General features: G+C 44.2%; 1 protein-coding gene across 1 annotated transcript in view; it reads left to right on the top strand.

Moving 5' to 3' along the window:
* Positions 1 to 17,045, top strand: part of lov (BTB/POZ domain-containing jim lovell protein) — a 145,026-nt gene that overhangs the window by 28,168 nt on the left and 99,813 nt on the right. The window lies entirely within an intron of this gene.

The following is a 17,045-nucleotide window of genomic DNA, read 5'->3' as shown; positions in this document are numbered from 1 at the left end:
GCGCAATGCAAACAAGATTAGTATATCGTAATGTGTAGATAATCGTGGTCTCACACCTTCCACACATCTCACACTTCACAATAGGCTTGCTAATATATCATTGCATAGTAATCTTTTAGCAATCAAATAATATCGTGATATTTGCGAATCAGTTATCGCTTAACATTGTTATTTAATAATTCTATAATTCTCTCACATAACACAAAAAAAATTCATCATAAATCAAATATTTTTATATGTAAGCAAGAATACACAATCTTCTTAAAAATTTTAGTCTTGATTTAATCGAATTCGTATTGTTTGAAATACTTTATTTTTGCTCAATTTAAGATTAAAAATTTTCTATATGAAGATTATAATATTCTTGCTTATATATATATATATATATATATATATATATATATATATATATAATTCTTATATAATTCTTATATATATAAGAATATGTAATCTTGATTTAAGATAATTTTTTTCTGTACAGACAAAAGGAGTGTAATACGTGTTTCTCATGTGTACATTTCTACCTGATACATTGCCGATGACAAAACTGTTGCGAAACAATAGAGTATATACGAGCTGTGCACTCGGATAGAGTCAGCGTGCCCTCCCGTAAGATACAAGAAGAGCACGCGCGGTCCAGCGCGGCGCAGACACAGGCGTCATGAGAGCCGGGCAAACACAATGCCCGTCACGGATTTCTTAATCGCTCTCGATCTATCTGTACCGTAATATCTGTTGCGGCTACGCGCGCGCTCGTCTTACATATGTATGCGGCCTATACGGACGCGCCCGAGTGGCACATACGTGCTACACATGGTACACGTACATACGTCAGTGTGTACCCCGCATGCTCTTCTTGCCCGGTACCCCGCACGGCTTACCCCCTCGTTCCACGGGTCAATGGCTCGCTGCCTCGACCGCTCCGTTCCGATTTACTCCGGCGCTCCGTACAGCCTTCCGTCCCCTTCCTCCCTCGCCCGCCCGTCCTCCCCTCTCTTCAGCCCCTCTGATCTTTGCCCGGTGTCCACATCTTCGTCTTCTCTCTTACGTATTATACAATGCCTCGCATCACTTGGTTCGTTTGTTCGTTCCTTCGTTCGTTCGTGTTACTCTTGCCGAGAGCAAGCCCGGCGTTTCGGAGACTTCAATGCGCGACAGCTTCTCTTTTCTCGCCTCCTCTCTCTCTCTCTCTCTCTCTCTCTCTCTCTCTCTCTCTCTCTCTCTCTCTCTCTCTCTCCCCGTTCCCGCTCGTTTCCTTTCCCTCTTCCGTTCCCGCCTCCACCGCGTCAGGACATCCGTGCGCTCCTCTCTTTTCCGCGACTCCGTCCCTTCCCCATTCCAATCTGACGCGTCTCCACGGTTGACAGATATTTTCGGAGCGACGCTTTTCAGTTATCGATAACAGTTCTTCTCTCTCACATATTACATCGACATGTAGCTCTGCTTTCCTCATCCCTCATTCTTTTTTCATATACTCCGACGTCTCGCAAACATAAATTAATCAAAATTAACGATGTCTACAGTAAGATATATATTTATTCTCTTTTTAGATCTTTTATTTTTGTTAATGCTTGAAACATATTTTTATTTCCATTTTGTACGATGATAATTTATGCATATTACTTTTACATATTTTTAATAACTTGTAATTATAATTGTTAAAGCTAAAACTCATGCGAAACTGATACTTTCAATATTTTACAAAACTGCTATCGGGACAAATATTCGAAATAAATTAATGAATTAAAATTAAAAAAAATTTATGCAATTAAAAATCATAATATAATTTCTTGAAAAAAATGCATGCATTCTAAAGATCGATCGCAAATACGTAGGGATATTTTCCGCGGATTTAACACCGCGGCATGGATTAACGATGATACTTCGATGGCCGCAGCGAGGGATCAACTTCGTTGATGGCTCAATTGTTTCCGACGAATGAACGATCGTTTTTATTACCACGGCTGGCATCTAATTGCGTCCAGGTTCCATCATCGCGCTGAAACACTTGGCGTTTATGCTTCCTTTGGATTGTTGTCGCTCGTCACGAACAAGATATATATATATACGCGGCGTGTACAAACGACGGCGAGGGAGTACCTTCCTTTACGATGGTTGCTCGTTTATATTACGATGTAACTACGTGCCAGTCGTTTTTAATGTGCTGTACGGTTGTCCTCCTCTCGCAGCCCGCGAGATTTCGTCTTGGACATGACCTTTTCGTCACGCATGACGTGAACCAGGCCAAGTACGTGTGCGTGTGTCGGCCGCTCTGTATCAGTAGACAAGATGCAATAAATCTCGAACGGCCGTCGCTTTACAGTTCCCAACATCGATTATTACGGCTCCCTCGCCATTGATGGGGGTAGCAAAAAATCGCGCGTCCTTGGAGGAAGACGCGACCGTTCACCGCGCGATACGACGCAAAACAATGGGATCGTCTTTTCGCAAAATCGCCGTTTCGAAAAATATCCCGGCCGAAGGTATCTTAGACACAACGACGAGGGAGATAGTACGGCATTTTTTGCGAAATGCCTCACCGAGGTCCCTCGGTCCGTCAGTCAGGAAACGATCCGTACGGGATGGTCTTACGCGCCAGAGGACCGAACAATACACATCGTGTGCACCATGGTAAGGCCGTGGGGATCAAAAGTGCAGCGTCGTGATTACATCGGGTCCGCCAAAGAACAAACATCCACCGATACTTTGTACTTACACGACTTTATGAGCAATCAGCCGGCGCTGCCCCGCGCAAATTGTTTGTTCCTCAAACCCATTTAGCTCCATTCCGTGAAATTCTACTCGAATAATCACAGCTTCAGTGCCTGCCAATTACGTTTTTGCGAAGCTGTACGAACGCGCCACGGTAACGTGTATATACGCGTCCGTTCGCCGCGCATTGTTTCAAAGAAGTCTGCGCTGCTCGCGGGATATAGATACGATATTGTTACTCCGATTCGACGAAACTCACGAGCCAACATTCCGTCGGCTGAGCACTGCAAGCAAAACCGTTCTCTTACATGTACCTGATCGCGAGTGGGACAGATAAAATGGAGGAAACATTTTCGCCTTTGCTTATTGAGGAAAGCTTCTCGAACGATGTGAATAAAGACGTTACAGCAATTGTTCGTGCAAAAGCATCTGCTTTCGTTAATTACGTTAATTGTTTAATATTATTGAAAAAAATTCATTGAATTTTCTTTTACCAAGGCATCTTAAATACATGTTTTTCTGAAACATTGCTGTGAAGCTTATAAAAATAATCTTTTGAAATGCATAATAATTCTACGGGCAGTGCCTTTATCATTTTTACGTTCTGAGGCATTAGACTTTATCTTGAACGTGCTTGAGACATCAAATGGAGACTAAATCGATACGATCGCGGCGATAATCAATCTTTCAGACTCTCGAAGAGTGCATCACAGTGCTCACCTTGATTGGGCGGTGAAACAAAGCGTAGCGGATGCCATTACTTCCTTTCGTCCGCGGTTGTGTGAAACAGACCTGACGAGAGCGAATTCAACGACAATCGAAATGTTAAATGCCTTTGAAATATTCGCCTCGACAGTCGTATTGCCGATGTAAAGTCTGATAGCGGTTATAAAAAAAAATAGATAATTCGAACGTGTCCATTTTTATCTTCCTTTGTTATATCAATCTGCATTCTGCATCGAGTTACACATTCGAGGTATTTCATTTTTTTTTTATCATTATTTGACATAATGTCAAGAGAGAGAAGATAATATCTGAATATCAAAGACATATGACATACTTTTAACTTTTATTCATAAAAGAGATCGTGAGACCATATCCAGAATTTTTTTCGAGGGAGGAGGAATTATTAATTCTGTTAACATATAAACAATAATTTTTTGCATTAATAAATTGCTTTTTTCAATATTTTCGAACTTAGAAGCTCTTCTCGTTTCTGATTTGGAATGAAAAAGATATTAGGTTTTTAAATTATACAACTTCAATTTTTTTTTTAATTTTGGAGGGGGTTGAACCCTCCAAATCTCTCTCTCCTGGATGTAGAGAAGGAGAAGATATGCAGTTGGAATGATTACAAATTGTTGCGCGTCAGGCACGATTATGTATTGACGATTTCTTATTAAAGTTTGATACGTCATATAATCTTTAATATATACACGCCGTTTCTGATATGGCAAATGATATTTAATACACCGACGCCACTGCCAGATAGACGCGCGAGATCGATATTTACCGGTAATAGTGCTGCCACGTAACATCGAGAGAGGTCACACCATCTGAACTTCTGTCACTAATATTAACAAGTATCATGGTCGATGTGCTTAATACTATGGTATTAACTTAACGTGCACTAAGTAATAGCTAAGATAAGTCAAGTTTTAGCAGCGCGGTACTGAGTAGGCGTGTGGCGTATTATCAGTGCAATTTGTCATTTATTATCTGATATTACGATCTAACCGGAATTGTTACATCTGTGATATCGATGAATCATACATATTTTTGATCAGATGAAAATTTGATGATCCCAACTTTGTTGATAATATTTAGAACAAGTATTCAAAGTTCGATGTTTTCTCTTCGTCAGAGAGATGATGCATCCACTTATCATTCAAATTTAAAATATAAAACATAATTACTGTAGTAAATTAAACGAGTAAATATAGTTCGAATAAAGCTGGTGAGAACAAAAATATTACATTAATTTATAGAAAAAATTACATACATTTGTAACATAATCGGAATATAATCGATAAATATAGGAAAAAAAGTATCGAGAAATATTAATTTAATGGTTGACGTCGGATCTCCGCGGAAATCCGAGATCGGCCGTAAAAGTTCGGAAGAGTTTGCAGAAAAATAAGAGCGATCTTCCGGATACGAGAAACCCGCGTTCGATGTGTTCAACGTGCCGAGAGTCCTGTTGCCCGTCCGTTCCGCATCCCACTTCGGCGTTCTCCTCGGTGGAAACAAGAAACAAACTGTAGCATCTCGGACTGGCCGGCGTGGGCTTCCACTTGTGGGAACCATCGTGCGCGCCGTAGCGTGCTCTCTGGACCACGAAGTGAAAGGTCTGACTCGGAGTTAACTGACTGACTCGCAGTGTATTTGAGGTGTACCGGCCGTGTGGTGCAAGGTGATGTATCCCCCTACCGTCTTCTCCCGCGCGCACCATGGAGAGTCTTAAAAGGAGAGAGAATGAGAGAGAGAGAGAGAGAGAGAGAGAGAGAGAGAGAGAGGGACATAGATGGCACGCACATATGCACGTGGAGTGATCGGTGTAAGGTATGCGTAAGTACGTGAAGATTCGTATGGCCTACCCTTGCGTGTAGTCGTTATACATATGTACTGTACATGCGTACGTAGTATATAGAGGACGTTACGGCCTCCATGGTAATCGCCCATAAACCGCGAAACTATCCTTACATACGCGCCGAGCTACTTCCCTCACCCAGCCTCCCATTGGTCCTGCACCTGCACTCAATCTTCTTTGTCTATTGGAATCGTCTCGGCTTCCGCGGATACTCCGGGAAAGTGGAGATGCAGCGGATGTCGAGAGCGCAGAAAGACGCGCGTGTATCTTCGGAACAAAGTCTCGCATTGTCCTCTCGTTAGGGTTTACCGCGAATCGCGTTCGGTGGTGATTAGTCAGAGAGGGCAGAGAGGAAAAAAGGTAGGCGAATCATTTTACTCGATTTTACTGAATATTTCCTCGAAGCGCTAATTAGGATATCTCGCTGCATTTTTATGCGTTGTTTCCGGTATTTTTGTATCGAATGCAAACTGCTACATCTACCGGAGTAAGAGTCAGAATAAAAGTCGGAATTGAGAATGAGTTTCATTTGCGACATTGCACAAAGAGCTAATAAGGATCGATTGTTCACCCGGCGATTAATTTTCTCGTGGGTTGATTCTATTGTAACTACGTCTTCCAACGAGCTACAGTAACATCAATTCTCCGTTTAAATCAACATTTAATCGATCTCATTCAAAAATCAATCCCTAAAAACGAGTCTCCTGATGAATTCGCAAGATGCGACACTTCTCTCTCTTTTTTCTGTATTCTTTCTCGGAACGATCAATCGACAGAAAAATCGAGGGTCAGTCGATTCAAAATCGCGCGATGTCTCTCACTAATTTTGGGATTAATCATTCGGGAAAAAAGAAAGACACGCCCGAGACGAGCGTGGTGAAACGCGCGAAAGACCAAAGACAACGCCCTTAGGTATTTATATACGATGTTGGTGGTAAAGATGAGAAGTAAGAAGCGGGAGATCGGGGCCCGGCGGGGGTGCGCGGAGGATGGTCGAGGGTGGCATGAAGGGGGAGGATGGAGATGAGGACGAAGGCGTGGGTAGGGGAGGGGGGGGGGACAGAGCCGGCTAGGTATGTATAAGCAGAAGAAAGCGCGGGTCGATTAAAAGTAGCGAGGGTGTTTCTCCTCTCGTTACCGGAGAGCGAGCGAGTCGAGGCGAGGGAGAGATAAAAGCCGGGCAAGTGAGAGGGGAGAATCGAGGAAGGAGGATGAGGTGCAAGAAGGAGAGCGATTGCCTGGGAGAGAGACGGATCTAGAGAGGGTGATCTAGATGGTCGCAAGAGACAGAGACGAAGGGGGAGTTGCGCGACGTGGAAGCAGGAGACCGCGAGACGAGGATGAGGAATATACGACGAGGGAGAGACGACAAGGGAGAACGAAGAAAAAGGTCTGTAAAGCGAACGCGACCAAGAGAGACGGAGAGGCGCGCGGTTCCAATCCGAGAGGGTTCGAGAAACGGCGCCTTCGAAAGGGGGGAGGGTGGGTGACGCAAGGGGCAAGGACCCACCGACTCAAGAATCTCGACCTTTATTTGGATTTTAAGCAAGGAAAGGGTTGTAAGACACGTCGAGGGTTGGGCGGGAGGGGACGGAGGTCCCGGAGGGCGCGGACGGGCTCGCTCGAGAGATGGCGAACGCATACGGAAGGAGCCCGGAGGTACGCAAATGTAAATTTTACGATCAAAGTGGCGGATTAATACGACGGCGTGCTCACGGCGAAAAGGAGAAAGAGACGTTCGTTCGCGGAAAACATTTGGATTGGCGAAACACCAATGACGCTCTCGTTGGAATCGACTAATCTGCACCGAGTAGTCGTTTAAGAATTATTAACAGTTTTCGAGACCGCGCTTTGCTCGCGAGATATCGTATTTGCACGAAAAATATGACGCTTGCTAAAAGTTATTTCTTTATATAATTGAAAAAAAAGAGAAAGAATTATTCAAAAGTATCACTGCTTCCTGATCTTAATATGGCAATACTATGTATTGCTATATACTGTTTAAGTTAGTTTTTTTATTGACTAACAGAGAAGAAGAAGGAAAGAAAAAGACTTCACTTATTACATGCTATTGCTTGGAATTCCAATATTTCGTAGTCATTCTGTTTGTATTTAGAAATATAGATATCAACTTGAATTTGCAAAGTTTTTACATTTCGATTGACAATTAAAATAAATAAACGCCTTGTGAGACAAATCTTTTATCTGGGGGAGGATGGGGGGAAGGGAGTGAATGAAGTTTGAGTGCGGAAATACTTTCCCGCATCTGCCGCGCTGCTTTATCAAACGAATCGTTTGAAAAGCGTGCGTGCCAATGGTGAAGACGAAAGAGGGAATCACAAATTTCATCTCTCTCAAGCCATCGGCGGCCCCGGCCATCAGCTGCTTCGGAGTTAAACTTTAATTTAACGCATCACAGACAGCCGTACCCTCCCTCCCTCACCCCTCCTCGCTCCTGTCGCCTTCTGTCCTGCTGCGAAATATACCCTAACGCCGAAAAAAAGCCCACGTTTCATGTTTGGATTGAGAACGATGTGGTTTCATCTGTGCACCGTGCAGTTCGCGCTTCTGTCTTCGTTTCCACGATCCAATGCGTACGAATCGCGTCTCACGTCTCGATTGGTAGGTAGAACTAATAACACCTGCTGTCCACCTGATGATTAACCATTGATTAAACTCCATTCATGCGCGATCGTTCTATCGTATACGCGATATGGCCTTGTGTATTTACTTTCGATAAGCGAACACATAAAAAATACATGAAAGTAATATATAAAGACTTAAAAGAAGAACTGAATTTCGCTAACTATTTGGTTGTTGAACATGCGTCATTTGATAATAAAGTAAACAGTAAAATCTACGAAATTTGCTTGAAATATGATCTCGTTTTTAACGAAGTTTGAAATTTATAAGACTATTTCTATCACTTCCACGTTGAATCGGACATAAAGTGTTGCATTGTGCAACAAAATTCTCACATTATGATGAATTCTGGCAGAAACATTTTTGAAATAACTTCAATTCAGGCAGATTCCCCGCAACACGTCTCCTGTTACTTTCGAGCTATTCTCGGATCATTATTCATCAAGAATTAAAGAAGGATGTTACGATTGCGCGGACGCTCGTACTTGTCTTTTATCCTTCCGATGAATAAATCTATCGTCGCGTTTCGTAGAGAGGTGGCGCGTTAATTGAACACGGTTATCAGCCCTCTTCGATCGATCATCGTGACCGAAAATACATCGCCGTCCGGCCATGAACGAGCACTACTCGCTCGTCACTATTCGCGTGTGCACGCTTGTGCTCGCGTAGCATGACTTAGAGGGACTTCGCGGCCGCCCGTGTAGTTCCTTTTAAACGAATTACCGCGATAAAGACCCCGACAAAGGTGGGTCTATGTATACTCACGCTCACGCTCGGTCATACATGACGTGCGTGCCCGTCGTGCGCGTCCGTGTGCGTATACGTGTGTGACACATCCGTACGGCTACACTCGGTTACATTTACCTCGTGCCTCGTCTCCACCTTCTGTTCATCTCCTTCTCATCCCCCTGCCGCCCTGAGTTTCTCCAACTTCGACCATGCGCCCTCTTCCTTCTCCAGGCCACCTTCCTCTCACCCCCGTCCCTTTCTTTCCGCACTCCTTCAGCCCGCTTTCTCGCTCGTTTCGTCGAGCCTCCTGTCTCTCTCTTTCTCTCTCTCTCTCTCTCTCTCTCTCTCTCTCTCTCTCTCTCGCTCTACCTCGGATCTGATTCGATTTGTCGTACAATGCTGTTCACGATGTGATTACATGCCGGAGGTCCCTGCAGCCTCGGCGAGATGCCGGAGCTTAGGCGGCGTGTAAGTTTACAAAGTACGACGCTTCTTGGCACCCAGAGCGCCGGCCGGGCCGTCGCCGCATCCTCGAGCGTCAACTTTCGCGAATCATCGAGTATGTTTAGTCGACTAATGATTTTGCTAAACAGTCACTTTGATTTGATGCCACGTTCAGAATAATATCAAGAAAAGAGATGAATTGATAGATGAACAATTTTGTTAATCTTTAAAGAATTTATACATTTCAATTTGATCATTGATTAGTAATTGAAAACTAATTCTGCTGTAAAATACAGCAATGTTTTTATTGTAGCTATAAAAAATATATATAATTGAAGGCAGGAAATAATTAAATATGTATTAAGACTTTAATATTTATTAAGAGATTTATTGAGAGATTGAGAGATTATTTTTAAGAAATATATTTAGAAAATGGAGAATATATGATATTTTTATGCTGCAACAATTTTAGCTGTTAGCTGTGTTAAAACTGTATGATATCAAACTTTAAGGAATGTGAAAATTGAGATAATTTGCGTCAGAGTCTAGATATATTTTTAAATAAAAAAAATATAATAAGCTCATTGTTTTGTTGCACAACAAAATGTGGAAATTAGTGGTCCAATTCGAACAAATGAGATAGGAATAAGATAGGATACAATAGATAAATTAATATATAATATTATAAGAATACATTTTTATTTAAGATTTTATACAATGTGCGCGAATTATAAGATAAAAAAACATTCTGGTTAGAATATCAGAACAAGAGAAAGAAACGAAACGCCGATAGATATTCAGCCTCGGTAACAGTCGATGTTCAGCGCGATTAAGTTTGGTACGACTCTTTTCGTCAAACTTAGTCGAAAGCAAATCTCAATCCCGACATAGTTCCAGTCAGCCTGAGTTTCGGTCTTTTTAAGCAGCGTTCGACGCTAACGAGTGGCAACGCGGCGCGAAGGCGTAACGTTGGCAGTTTCAAAGACGGGGACTCGTAAAAGAGCGGGGAGGAGAAAGAAGGTAAAAAAAATGAGACCGCGCGCAGGCACGATCGATTAAATCGAGAAATCATGCGGCGGCGATGCGCGTCCGTGTCTGCTCTCGTGCTCGTCGTGCACGTGTGATTCTCGACGTGTAGCGACGGCCGATTGTTCCACGTTGGCCATTGTGCTGGGAACGTAAACCTATTCCACGCGCGCGGCATAGAGTAAAGTAGAAACGTCCCGCGGTGAAATCAATGACGCGGCATAAGAGGGAACAAGTATCGCACCGCGATCTTAATTCATTTCGCTCGTGTGAGAACGTGTGTTTAATTTTGCGACGACGGCGAGATAGGAGCGTGGAGCGCGAGGGAGAAAGAGAGAGAGAGAGAGAGAGAGAGAGAGAGAGAGAGAGAGAGAGAGAGAGAGAGAGAGAGAGAGAGAGAGAGAGAGAGAGAGACTGTCTCGACGATGACCAGCGAGAAACTCGTTAACGTGGCCGATAACGTCCGCTCGCATTATACTTTTTGATGCAACGTCTGATAACGGGAAATATCGCGCCGAGCATGCGGGCCTAATAGAAACTGCCGTTAATTATAAGAACGTCATCGATGATTAACATGCTACACAGGTGTTATAGTCACGTCCACTTTTTCGATGGAAATGTGAAAATATAGTAACGTAAAAACACAACCGTGATAGTCACATGTATTTTACTTAGCGTTTTATCTCGACAGCGTGATATAATCTTGCAATATTAGAGCAGAAAGAGGAAAAGGATTTCAGACACTTTATTAAATCGCTAATAGGTGTTGCATTATCAATTTCCTAGATTACAAAGGGCTTAAAAATAGACGTGAATCGCGCATGCGGGATCGTGTATATATTCAACAGTAATATTCATCCGTGGTGGCATGTGCAGCCGGTTCGCGGCTAAAAGGTGCCGTGTTAACACGATTAAACGACAAGGATCCCGAACAGGCGAGAACATCAGGCCAGAAGATATCCCGTTCCAGGAAGACGCCGCGAGATGGTGAAACGCGATGCGCGGGGATGTTCGAGGTGTTCGTAGGCCGATCTCTGCACGACCCGTCAGCGGCGCAGAAAATTGCGCTCACGTGACGTCGGATAACATAAGTACACCGTGAGCGCATCAGCGCTGCACCGGCACGTTGGGGGGTTGCCGGATCGGCGCGGAGAGGAAGGGTCGAGATGGGGGGGAAACGAAGGGAACGCGGTTCGGGAGATAAAAAAAAAAAAAAAAAAAAAGAAGAAGAAGCAGGAGGAACGAGACAAAGCCACGAGGGGCGAGCTCTAGGAAAAGCCTTAAATCCCTGAATGAACTGGTCAAATGGCACCACGGCCGAGCCGAAGAATGAATGGTTTGCGGCGGCAGTTTCAGTTTCTCATCGTAGCTCAAGTCCGAGAGCGACCCTCTTTCCTTTCCCCCTCGCTGCCTTTTTCACCTTCTCTTCGTTCCACCACCGGCATGACCGTCGACATCATCACTTCGGAGCGAGAGCACTTCTACTACTACCACCATCACCATCAATGCCACTCGGATCGTCCCTAATTATGTCATAACAATTTAACTGTACGGCTAGTCCTTCGCTTCGTCCTCCACTTTGCTTCTTCTCCCCTTCATTCTGCTTTCACAGAGCGGGCCGCGCTTTCGCAGTACGAATCCTCCGGTATTTCCGTCTTTCTTCTACGGCTTGGCGAATGCTGGTTTTACGTTTTTGGTGAATCTCCCAACGGAAATCGCGGACGCGCTCGATCGATGGATTTCACGCGTCAACGTGATCGTCTCGCACCGCTCTGTTTGCCGACGACGAGATCGACTTGAACGCGAGAATGTTCCTTGAATGAAAATAATATAATACTGTTTCCTATTGTTTCAAGTGTAATAAATCGCGAGATCGTTCGATTAAATCGTGAGATTATGACATAAAAAAATTAAATCTAAAAACATAGCGATAATTGGATTTGTGTGAGAATTCAGAGACTGAAATCATAAACCCATTTTAGATCTTTCTATACAAGATATGAAATATATTCAGTAATTAGGAATATATGCATCGTCCAATTTGAAAATAGATTTCGTACGAATTGTTTTTAAATTATTCTGAATTTATAGATATAAAAAGGAAAATTATTAGACATCTAAGATCTAATCCAATCTTTCTAATCTGATCTCTCTTTGATACAGTATTTTGTTAAATCAGAGTAATCTAAATTAAATAAACATTTGTCAAATTGATTCGCGTAGCGGGCTAACATATGGGGAATGAGTAGGAATTAAATGTTCTTCGGGAGAGAAAATACGACGGAAACGACCACGAAGGTGGCTTCCTCTCGCTTCCTCCCTCAGAAACCGCGACTGTAGAATTCCCCGCAATTTCCATTTCCTGTTCGCGCCCGAACTTAGCAGCGCCGGTCTTTTACCGCACTCTTCATATCCTGCCTAAATATTAAATTTGTGTCTCTCGATAAACTCATGGGAGACGCAGTCGCGCCCGCAGGTTGATTCTTTCCACGTTCCACCGCGCTCGGTTGGGCGATTGCTAATTTCACGCCTCGATCTTCCGATCCGCCGATCTCATTCGGACGAGCGCCGTTCGTGACAACTTCGTAATTATTTTTCACCGAGAGTCGTGTTCTCTTGCGCAAAGGCATTTTCGGTGACGGTGATTTATTCTGTGCCTCCCTGTACCGCGAACCATCAGTAGCGAACGATCGAACGGAGAGAAACTGACCGCTCGAGCGTAGAGGAGGAGGCGGCGCGAGTTACACAAAAATCAATCCGCCTCGTCAAACAGTGACAGGTATCGAAATCGGTCTTAATTAAGATACGAGAGATCTCGCTTCCCTCGCGTATCGCGTGCGACACAAGTGATGATTTTAAAAAAGAATTGTGCGATACCCCGTAATCCCGTCACCGTAACCACATTTCCATTTGAACTTTTTTACATGCACTCGACTGTTGCACTTAAATCTCGTTATGTTCCGTTGCGTGCACCTAGCTTAATTCGATTTATCCTTCGGGAAAGGTCGGCTTTCATAAAACCACAACTCGCCCGTCCTTCTCCATTTGCCTCTCTAATTAGTCCGCCGCGAGGGAAAGGGTTCGAGCCTCGAATAAGTCGCCGTAGGTGGACAGCGGCGTGTCCAACGTGTTCGTGGGCGGTACCAACGGGAGAGAAGCAGGAAAAAGTAGCCTCGCCCCGTTCTTTCGTATGTCTATATCGGTACGGTTTTTACCCCACATTCTCGCGGGCTAACAGCTGAGAATGAGAGGACGTCGTCGTCGCGGTGGGTATATCCGTCACGTTTACCGCGCGGAGGCGTGCTGCGGAGAAACGCGGACACGCATGCGGACTGTAAAATCGCGGGCCGGGCAAAAAAGGGGCGCGCGACGAAAGCGAGTAATTTCGCATCTGTGATCATGTCATGTTTCCACGCGGATACTCTTTTGAGAGATCGCGCTGTCACGCCGCGATCATCTTGCCGCGACAGAAAAGAAACGGGGATTCGACGACTTCATCACTTATCCGAGACTTATCTCGAATTTACAGTTATCATTATCGTCTCGCATAAATGGCGATATCTAAAATGCGAGAGATTCTCAGAATCGCGCGCGTCATATCGCGATTGTCGCGATTGATGTATTTCATGACGGAGAATCATTTTTGCTCACCGTTGTGGAGTATCGATGTAAAATATTCGGCTTCGACACGCCCGATCGTTTGTGTTGGCTAAGAGACTCGTCCGAAGATCAAAGAGACGGGGAAACCAAAGCGTAATAAAGTTAAAGGATCAGAAAATTTCGAGGCGCCTCGTCCTGATTTGCGGTTAAAGCCCGAGATATCGAACTTTATGAATGTTCGCAGCTTGAATCCAGAAAAAATTTCAGCGAATTTTAGAAAAGAAACAAAATTCAGTTGCTCGTTAGAACACTTATATCAATAAGATATTAAGACTTAGACTTTGTTTTGAATTATAAATTCACTCAAATTCCCTCAAAACGTAAAGGACATTAAAGCACATACGTTTCCCTGTACGAATCCGCGTTAGTCTTTCCAGATTGCGAAGCTATCTCGAACTCCGCACTCCGGCGCGATCGTTCGTCTATCAGGCCCGAAGATAAACTTCGCAATCGCGTTAAAGATTCGTATACCGGATCAATTGGACGAGGGGAGTAGCGCGGAAGCGGCGCGGCCAAGGAAGCTCACACGGCGAACCGCATTCATTCAGCGGGAGAGACGTGAGTTAAAAAGAGGAACGCCCGAAGAAGTCGAGGAGCAAGAAGAAGAAAAAGGGGGATGGCCGCCGGAGGGAAGCCGATCGATTCTCGTAATACACTCGGGCATGGTTTACTCCCTCATCCTCTGCCTCCCCCCTCCTCCCCTCCCCCACCCTTACCGCCGGCTTCTATCTCCTGGACACGCATCAGTCGCGCATCTCGGCGTGGTCCGGGCTACGAATGAAGTTAATGTGGGATCGTGCGAGCCGAGTGTGGGAAGCGCGGTACTCCGGACACCGGCTAGCTTCTGGCCTGATCACCAGAGTATATCGGCCCTTAAGAAGCGTGGACACGAAAAAAGCGACACAGGAGGCTGTCGTCTTCTCGACGTCTTCGTCCGTGCGACGCGAAGAGAATTGTCGCTTAATGCTCTTTGATGCGGGGAAGAGTCATTCGTGGTTATCGCGGCGATTCTTCCATACATATTTTTATATCGCAACTAACTACTCTTGATACAAAGCGAAAACCGAAGCGAAGTCTTCCCTCCATCAATAATGAATAATTTTAATTGCTGAAGATACTTTAGAGATACTTTCTAGAAGATACTTAGAGATACAAAAAGTGTGAAAGATAAATCAATCGACAAGAAAATAGAACCCCATAAAGTACAAAATCGTTAATAATTTTATTTTTTGTAATATTGTATCCGTTTCTAAAATAACTCAATCTGTTATCTCGGGAAATTGATACACTTCCTCTTTCCTCTGTATGCGGAATCCCGTATGATTTTCATGGCTCGTTCAATAACGATCATGCGCGACCGTGTTGATTCGCGCGAGGACGTACACAAACGCGAACCGCCGACTTTCTTGTCACTTCGAATGAACTAACTCGAGCCTCGAGTCATTGACTCCGCTTCCGGTTCAGCTCTCTATCGCTCGCATTGTTATCCCCCGACGGCTCTCTCCTTGTTCTTCTCTCTTCTCCCGTTCCCACCGACTCTCTATTCTATCTCTGCTAGCGTGTCCGTCTTTTACTAGCGCATCCTCCTTCTCCCTCGCCCGTCTCGCCCGTCTCTGCATCTCCTTCTACGAATTCATCGGCTCTTTCTATTCCTCGGGATCTATACTAGTGCCACCAATGCAGAATTCTCCGCGACGTGGGGATTTCTTTATTCAAAGTTCGTCAAACGTAGAAGAGAGTTGGAGTTTTGGAATCTCTAAATATTAAATTAATTCTTTCTTGTAATAATTGTACTTTTGAAATACTTAGAGTATTAAACACAAATAGAAATTGAGAGAAGTAAAAAAAAAATACTTTTTTGGCATTTGCCAAATTAATTTGAATAAATTAATTCGGATAATACTGCACTGTCATCTATGTGCACAGACATTCTTTCATTTCTTGTCCACTCTTTTCCAGCGTGCTATCTCTTTCTTCTTAGGTGGCGTCCAGAACTATCGCTATCGAGATATAATAGAGAACCAAGAAGGGCGAACCTTGGTTGATTCCCGCGTCCATCCACGTACCCGGTGGCCGACGATGAATGGATACGTTCCAGGGGTTGTTGAATTAGTAATGCGATACCTGCCACCACGATTTACCCCCTGCGTTCTCTTGCCTCTGGTATCATCATCCCGTAGAATCGACTTTTCCCCCACCGATCATTATCGTGGCGCGCTCCACTCGCGCTTGATATTCCTCCTTTCATCCGAACACGTTATACGATTTTCCAACGTGGTGCTCTTTTATATTCGCCGCTTTCGGGCGGCATCTATATAACGCTTTATGACTTCTCTATGCGCGGTGCTCAGCAGCAGCCACGATAAATTCACCAGAATTCTGCATGCTGCGCGCCTGTAGCGTTTCTTTCTAATAGATTCCCGGAAAGCATACTCGTTTTGACGATTCGCCTGCTATCGGACTGACTTTCTTACGAATCTATGAATTTCGCGAATACCCAGCGCAAATTACATAGTCTCATGTCAATCCTTTAACTGTTTCGTCTTCTTATAATTTTCATCTTTGTTTAATTTTCAAATGGTATTTTTCCACTTGACAAAGCATTCACCTATTTTAGCCCATTTTTCGCCGATCCGAGTGCTTGGATTCGCGGCACGTCGCGGAGCGGAGAGGCCAAAATAATCTAGAATCGATTTTATCATCGAAAAGGACAGAGACGCGGAAACTCGGAGTTAGTGCGTCCAACGTTTTTCCGCGTCGCGGCTCTGTCTTGTTTGTCACTCATACGAATCTTATATAAAATTTTATCGTCTCGCCACACACACACGTACACAGACACACATACACGTTTCCCGTACGATCTCTAGGAAAAGATATATATTTCTTGCCGGTCGGCAAAGGTCACGCGTTTCTTACCGCGGCAATAAAGCGCCACATTGTGCGCAATAAATTCGCCACGCTCCTTAGACGTACATGGATTTTTTGCGCAGCCGCCGATTGATAGAATGTGCACAAACTCCGCTCCATGTGCAGTTTGTGGTTTGAAGCTGCTACATCGGACTCTGTTTCCTACATCGAAAAAGCGACGCTCCTCGCATCGAGCGTATGTAATTTTTTTACACTGTTATGATCACTATAACTACTCCTCTCTCTTTTTCACTCCACGTAGCTCGTAGCTCGTAATAATTATGGTACACTGTAATCGTTCACTGTAATTTTTTTTTCCTAAGCAACAGGAAAA

This window comes from Pogonomyrmex barbatus, unplaced genomic scaffold, assembly GCF_055798465.1.
Source record: "Pogonomyrmex barbatus isolate J1 unplaced genomic scaffold, ASM5579846v1 scaffold16, whole genome shotgun sequence".
NCBI classification, from domain to species: Eukaryota; Metazoa; Arthropoda; class Insecta; order Hymenoptera; family Formicidae; genus Pogonomyrmex; species Pogonomyrmex barbatus.
The sequence above is the reverse complement of the archived record's forward strand: the minus strand, read 5'-3'. Positions and strand labels throughout refer to the sequence as shown.